Genomic DNA, 6434 nt, shown 5'->3' on the forward strand with positions numbered 1-6434 from the left:
TTCCACTGGTGCTCTTACTAGGATATTCATTGCTACCTATGAGGTCAGAGTCCAGGGTCAGTCCATGTATAGTCTTTAGGTAGTGGCTTAGTCCCTGGAAGCTCTGGTTGCTTGGCATTGTTGTACATGTGGGGTGTCTAGCCCCTTCAAGCTCTTCCAGTTCTTTCTCTGATTCCTTCAACGGGGGTCCTATTCTCAATTCAGTGGTTTGCTGCTGGCATTCGCCTCTGTATTTGCTGTATTCTGGCTGTGTCTCTCAGGAGAGATCTACATCTGGCTCCTGTCGGCCTGCACTTCTTTGCTTCATCCATCTTCTCTAATTGGATAGCTTATATGTATGGGCCACATGTGGGGCAGGCTCTGAATGGGTGTTCCCTCTGTGTCTGTTTTAATCTTTGCCTCTCTATTCCCTGCCAAGGGTATTCTTGTTCCCCTTTTAAAGGAGTGAAGCATTCACATTTTGATCATCATAGTCACTTATCAATGAGTGCATACCATGTGTGTTTTTTCTGTGATTGAGTTTACCTCTCAGGATGATATTTTCCAGTTCCCATCCATTGCTACGTTTCTTTGATCATTTGTTTTTTGATAGCTGAGTAATATCCATTTTAGGCCTTCTTATCTTAAAATGTCTAGGAATGGCTGTCAAATCCATTTGGTTTATAACTTCTGTTAGTTTAACTGTATCTCTGTTCAGTTTCTGTTTCCATGATCTGTCCATTGATAAGAGTGGGGTGTTGAAATCTCCCACTATTATTGTGAGGTGCAATGTGTGCTTTGAGTTTTAGTAAGGTTTCTTTTATGAATGTAGGTGCCCTTACATTTGGAGCATAGATATTCAGGATTAAGAATTCATCTTGGGGGATTTTTCTTTTGATGAATATGAATATCTATCTTTTTAAATAACTATGAGTTGAAAGTTGATTTTACTCAATATCAGAATGGCTACTTCAGCTTGTTTCTCAGGATCATTTGCTTGGAAAATTGTTTTCCAGCCTTTTACTCTGAGGTAGTTTGTCAGTCTTTGTATCTGAGGTGTTTTTTCTGTATGTAGCAAAATGTTGGGTCCTCTTTACATATCAAGTCTTTTAGTCAATATCTTTTTATTGGGGGAATTGAGTCCATTGATGTTAAGAGATATTAATGAATTGTGGTGACTGCTTCCTGTTATTTTTGATGTTAGAGTTGGAATTATGTATGTGTGTCTCTCGTCTTTCAGTTTTGTTGCAAGGTGATTACTTTCTTGATACTTCTAGGGTAGAGTTTCCCTTCTTGGGAATTTTCCATCTATTATCCTGTGTAGGTCTGGATTTGTAGAAAGATATTGTGTAAATTTGGTTTGTCATGGAATATCTTGGTTTCTACATCTATGTTAATTGAGTGTTTTGCTGGATATAGTAGCCTGGGCTGGCATTTTTGTTCTCTTAGGGTCTGTACGACATCTGCCCAGGACATTCTGGCTTTCATAGATTCTGATGAGAAGTCTGGTGTAATTCTCATAGTTCTGCTTTTATATGTTACTCAACCATTCCCCTTACTGCTTTTAATATTCTTTCTTTGTTTTGTGCATTTGGTGTTTTGATTATTATGTGACTGGAGGAATTTCTTTTCTGGTCCAATCTATTTAGAGTTCTGTAGTCTTCTTGTATGTTTATGGACATCTATTTTGTTAGGTTAGGGTTGTTTTCTTCTATAATTTGGTTGAAGATGTTTGCTGGCCCTTTAAACTGGGAATCATGGCTCTCATCTACACCTATTATACTTAGGTTGGAACTTCACATTTTTTCCTAGACTTCCAGGTTGTTTTGGGTTAGGGGCTTTTTGCGTTTTGCATTTTTGTTTGACAATTGTGTCAATGTTTTCTATGATGTCTTCTGCCACTGAAATTTTCTCTTCTATCTCTTGTATTCTGTTGGTGATGCTTGTGTCTATGAATCCTGATCTCTTTCTTAGGTTTTCTATCTCCAGTTTTGTCTCCCTTTGTGATTTCTTTATTGTTTCTATTACCATTTATAGATGCTGGATGGTTTTGTTCAATTCCTTCAGCTGTTTGTTTGGGTTTTCATGTAATTCTTTTAGTGATTTTTATGTTTACTCTTTAAGGGCTTCTACATGCTTACCTGTGTTGTCCTGTATTTCTTCAATGGAGTGATTTATATCCTTCTTACAGTCCTCTATCATTATCATGAGATGTGATTTTAAATCTAAATCTTGCTTTTCTGGTGTTTTTGGATATAAAGTATTTGCTTTGGTGGGGGAACTGAGTTCTGATGATGCCAAGAAGTTCTAAGAATTTAAAGATCATTTCAGAGAAAGCATTTGACAAAATTCAATACCTCTTCAAGATAAAAGACTTGGAAGCATTGAGAATTCAAGATCCATACTTAAACCTAGTAAAAGCAATATACAGCAAACCATTAGCAAACATCAAACTAAGTGGAGAGAAACTTAAAGCAATCCCACTAAAATCAGGGACTAGAAAAGGTTGCTCACTATCTCCCTACTTATACAATATAGTACTTGAAGTCCTAGCCAGAGCAACCAGACAGCTTAAGGAGGCCAAAGGGATACAAATTAGAAAGGAAGAAGTCAAAATACCACTATTTGCAGATGATATGATAGTATACCTTAGTGACCGCAAAAGTCCCACCAGAGAACTCCTAAGCTTGATAAACAACTTCAGCAAAGAGGCTGGATATAAAATTAACTCAAACAAATCAGTAGCCTTCCTCTACTCAAGGGATAAACAGGCTGAGGATGAAATTATGGAAAAGCTACCCTTCACAATAGTCACAAATAATATAACATACCTCAGTGTGACTCAAAGCAAATAAAAGATCTGTATGACACAAACTTCAAGTATCTGAAGAAAGAAATTGAAGATCTCAGAATATGGAAAGGTCTCCCATGCTTATGGATTGGCAGGATTAATATTGTAAAAATGGCCATTTTGCCAAAAGCGATCTACAGATTCAATGCAATCCCCATCAAAATGCCAATCCAATTCTTCAGAGAGTTAGACAGAACAATTTGCAAAATCATCTGGAATAACAAAAAACCCAGGATAGCTAAAACTATCCTAAACAATAAAAGGACTTACGGGGGAATCACCATTCTTCACCTCAATCTGCATTACAGAGCAATAGTGATTAAAAACTGTGTGGTATTGGTACAGAGACAGGCAGGTAGTTCAGTGGAATAGAATTGAAGACCAAAAAATGAATCCACACACTTATTGTCACTTGATATTTGACAAAGTATCTAAAACCATGCAGTGGAATAAAGATAGCATTTTCAACAAATGGTGCTCGTTCAAGTGGAGGTCAGCATGTAGAATGTAAATTAATCTATTCTTATTGTCCTGTACAAAGTTTAAGTCCAAGTGGATCAAGGACCTCCACATAAAACCAGACACACTCAAACAAATAGAAGAAACAATTGGGGAAGAGCCTTGAACACATGAGCATTTGAGAAAATTTCGTGAAAAGAACAGCCACGGCTTATATTCTAAGGTCAAGAATCAACAAATTGTACCTCATAAAATTGCAAGGCTTCTGAAAGGCAAAGGACACAGTCATTAGGATAAAACAGCAGCCCACAGATTGGGAAAAGATCTTTACCAATACTAGAGGGTTAATATCTAATATATACTAAGAATTCAAGAAGTTAGACTCCAGAGAATCAAATAACCATTTTAAAAATGGGGTACAGAGCTAAGCAAAAGTTCTCAGCTGAGGAATATCAAATAGCTGAGAAGTACCTAAAGAACTTAGTCAACATCCTTAAGTCATCAGGAAAATGCAAATCAAAACAGCCTTGATATTACACATCACACCAGTCAGAATGGCTAAGATCAAAATCTCAGGTAACAACGGATGCTGGTGAGGATGTGAAGAAAGAGGAACACTTCTCCATTGTTGGTGGGATTGTAAGCTGGTTTAACCATTTTGGAAATCAGTCTGGAGGTTCCTCTGAAAATTGGACATAGTACTACTTGAAGACCTAACTATATCATTCCCGGGAATATACCAAAAAGATGCTCCAACATAAACCAAGGGAACATGGTCCACTATGATTATAACAGCCTTACTTACAATAGCCAGAAGCTGGAAAGAACCCAGATGTCCTTCAACAGAGTAATGGATACAGAAAATGTGGTACATCTACACAATGGTGTACTACTCAGCTATCAAAAACAATGAGTTCATGAAATTCATAGGCAGATGGATAGAACTAGGAACTATCATCCTGAGTGAGGTAACCCAATCACAGAAAAACACACATGGCATGCACCCACTCATAAGTGAATATTAGCTCAACAGCTTGTGTTACCCAAAATACAATCCACATGAAGCTCAAGAAGAAGGATGACTAAAGTTTGATGCTTCAGTCCTTAGAATGTGGATTTTGGCACTTTGGATTTGGAAAGCAAGGGAATGCTTTCAATGGGGCTTAATGGGCTCTCTTAGTAGGAATGCAGAAGACTTTGTTTCTGAGAATAATTTGAACTGTTCCAAGAAGGTTCAGTGAAGAATTTCAGGATGTGGTATTTTGGGGAAAAATGTGGCCACTTTATGCCATTGTCTGAAGAGTGAGCCTGAGGTTAAGGTGAAGAGAATTACATTAATTGCTTTGAAAAATGAAGTCTCAAAACAGCCTGGTGTCAATTCTGTTGTGTGGTTACTTAAGTTCAGGCTTATGAAGAACATTTTCATGAAAAAAGGGAAGTTGAAAAAGGAAAAATACAAAATATAGGGTTCAAGCATTAAAGGGACATCTGGAAATGGATGATGGATCCTGTGTTCAAGGGTATTAAATTGAATTAAGGGAGTAATGACCTTGGGGCAAGATCCCACTCAGCTAAATTAGCTCCAGGCAATTTAGTACAAACTTTTACTTCAAGAAGACAGGCATACAGATCTCTAAATTCAAGGTCAATCTACAGAGCAAGATCCAGAAGAGCCAATTTTAGTCAGTGAAGGAGTTAGAAAAGAGGAAGCTAGAGATAACGTAATAGAACAAGGGGGCCATGTTCCAGCTCCTGCAAGCAGCAGAACTCAGGAGCTTCAACCATGTATCTCTGGCTTTATATTCAAGAGGAGAAGGAGACTCCTGGGAAAAATTGGTGCTGTTCAGCTGGAGCTAAGAAAGAGATCAACATCACAAATTGAAATCCTCTGCAAGTGTTTTTGAGCTGTGTTCCAGAGATGTGAAGGTTGTACCTCATGCTGTGGCTGGACTTGGTACAGTGTAAGAGTCACCAAGTGGTACTGGTTTTGATGGTATAGAAAGGGTCATGAAGAGCAGCGGAGGCTGGGCACTGTGAGAGGCCATGGAAGGCCATTGATGAAAGTGCACCCTCAGTTGCAATTGATGGCCCAGGACGGAAGGGACAAAAGAATTGAGGCTTGGCACCATGAAGAGAGTCTAGGAGAGAATATTTGGTGAAGCCTAGATACAATGGAGGAGGCCAGTATATTGGAGATGGCAGTACCATGGGGTGATCACCAAGAACAACAGCAACAGTGTAGTGTGGATCAACCTGAAGCTAAACTGCTAGAGAGGGCAGAACTGGAGACGTGAAGCCAGACCTTTAGAGGATCACGTGTGAATCCCAGACACTGAAAAAAAGCTGTAACAATGAAACTGTTTTGGAGATCCAAAGATGTTAAAGATGTCAGAATCACAGGTTATCTGCCAAGGAAAGCTGCTAACAGGGAGTGGAACTGAAAGACCACCGGGGTGGGGAAGGCCCCCACTCAAATCTTGAGAGGACGCAACCCCCAAGAACTCACGAGAAACTGGTCTTTATGTAATAAACAAGAGGTGTGTTTGAGGAACCAGAGCTCTGAGGGCGACATCTCTCACAGGAGACAGAGGAGTGAACCAAGCCAATTAGGGAAGGTATTTATAGGGAAAATTACATAGGCAGTTGGCAACAGTCACACAAAGCAATATCATTGGTTTGTAACTTGGGCTCAGTTCAACTCTAGGCCACCTGCTTCTGGGGCAAGCTGACCCTAGTTCTTGTTTTTCTCAGGACTGTTGAGTCAGGCCTTATCGAGGCCAGATGGTTTGTGGTGGCTATGGCCAGGCTACCGCCCCAAAACATGTTATGTTATTCTTTGTTGTGAGGTGCACTTGTCCTCACAGCAGGGTCAGTGGGGGCTTGTTTAAAATCTTTATTCTTTCAGAACCAGCTCACGAGAATGAATTTTGTTCCAGTCAACAAAGATGAAAAAGGAATTGAAGATCTGAAGACTGCTTTGACATCAGACATGGGGATGGCAGAGTTTGGAATTTGTCCAGATGGTTGCCTGTCTTAATTCAGGAACAGTGACTGGAAGGATCTCAGAAGAGTCTTTGAACTTTGGACTTTTAACATTGTTGATACTGCTATAGACTATGGGGGCTTTGGAAGTTGAACTAAATAT

Source organism: Rattus rattus, chromosome X (assembly GCF_011064425.1).
Source record: "Rattus rattus isolate New Zealand chromosome X, Rrattus_CSIRO_v1, whole genome shotgun sequence".
Classification (NCBI taxonomy): Eukaryota; Metazoa; Chordata; class Mammalia; order Rodentia; family Muridae; genus Rattus; species Rattus rattus.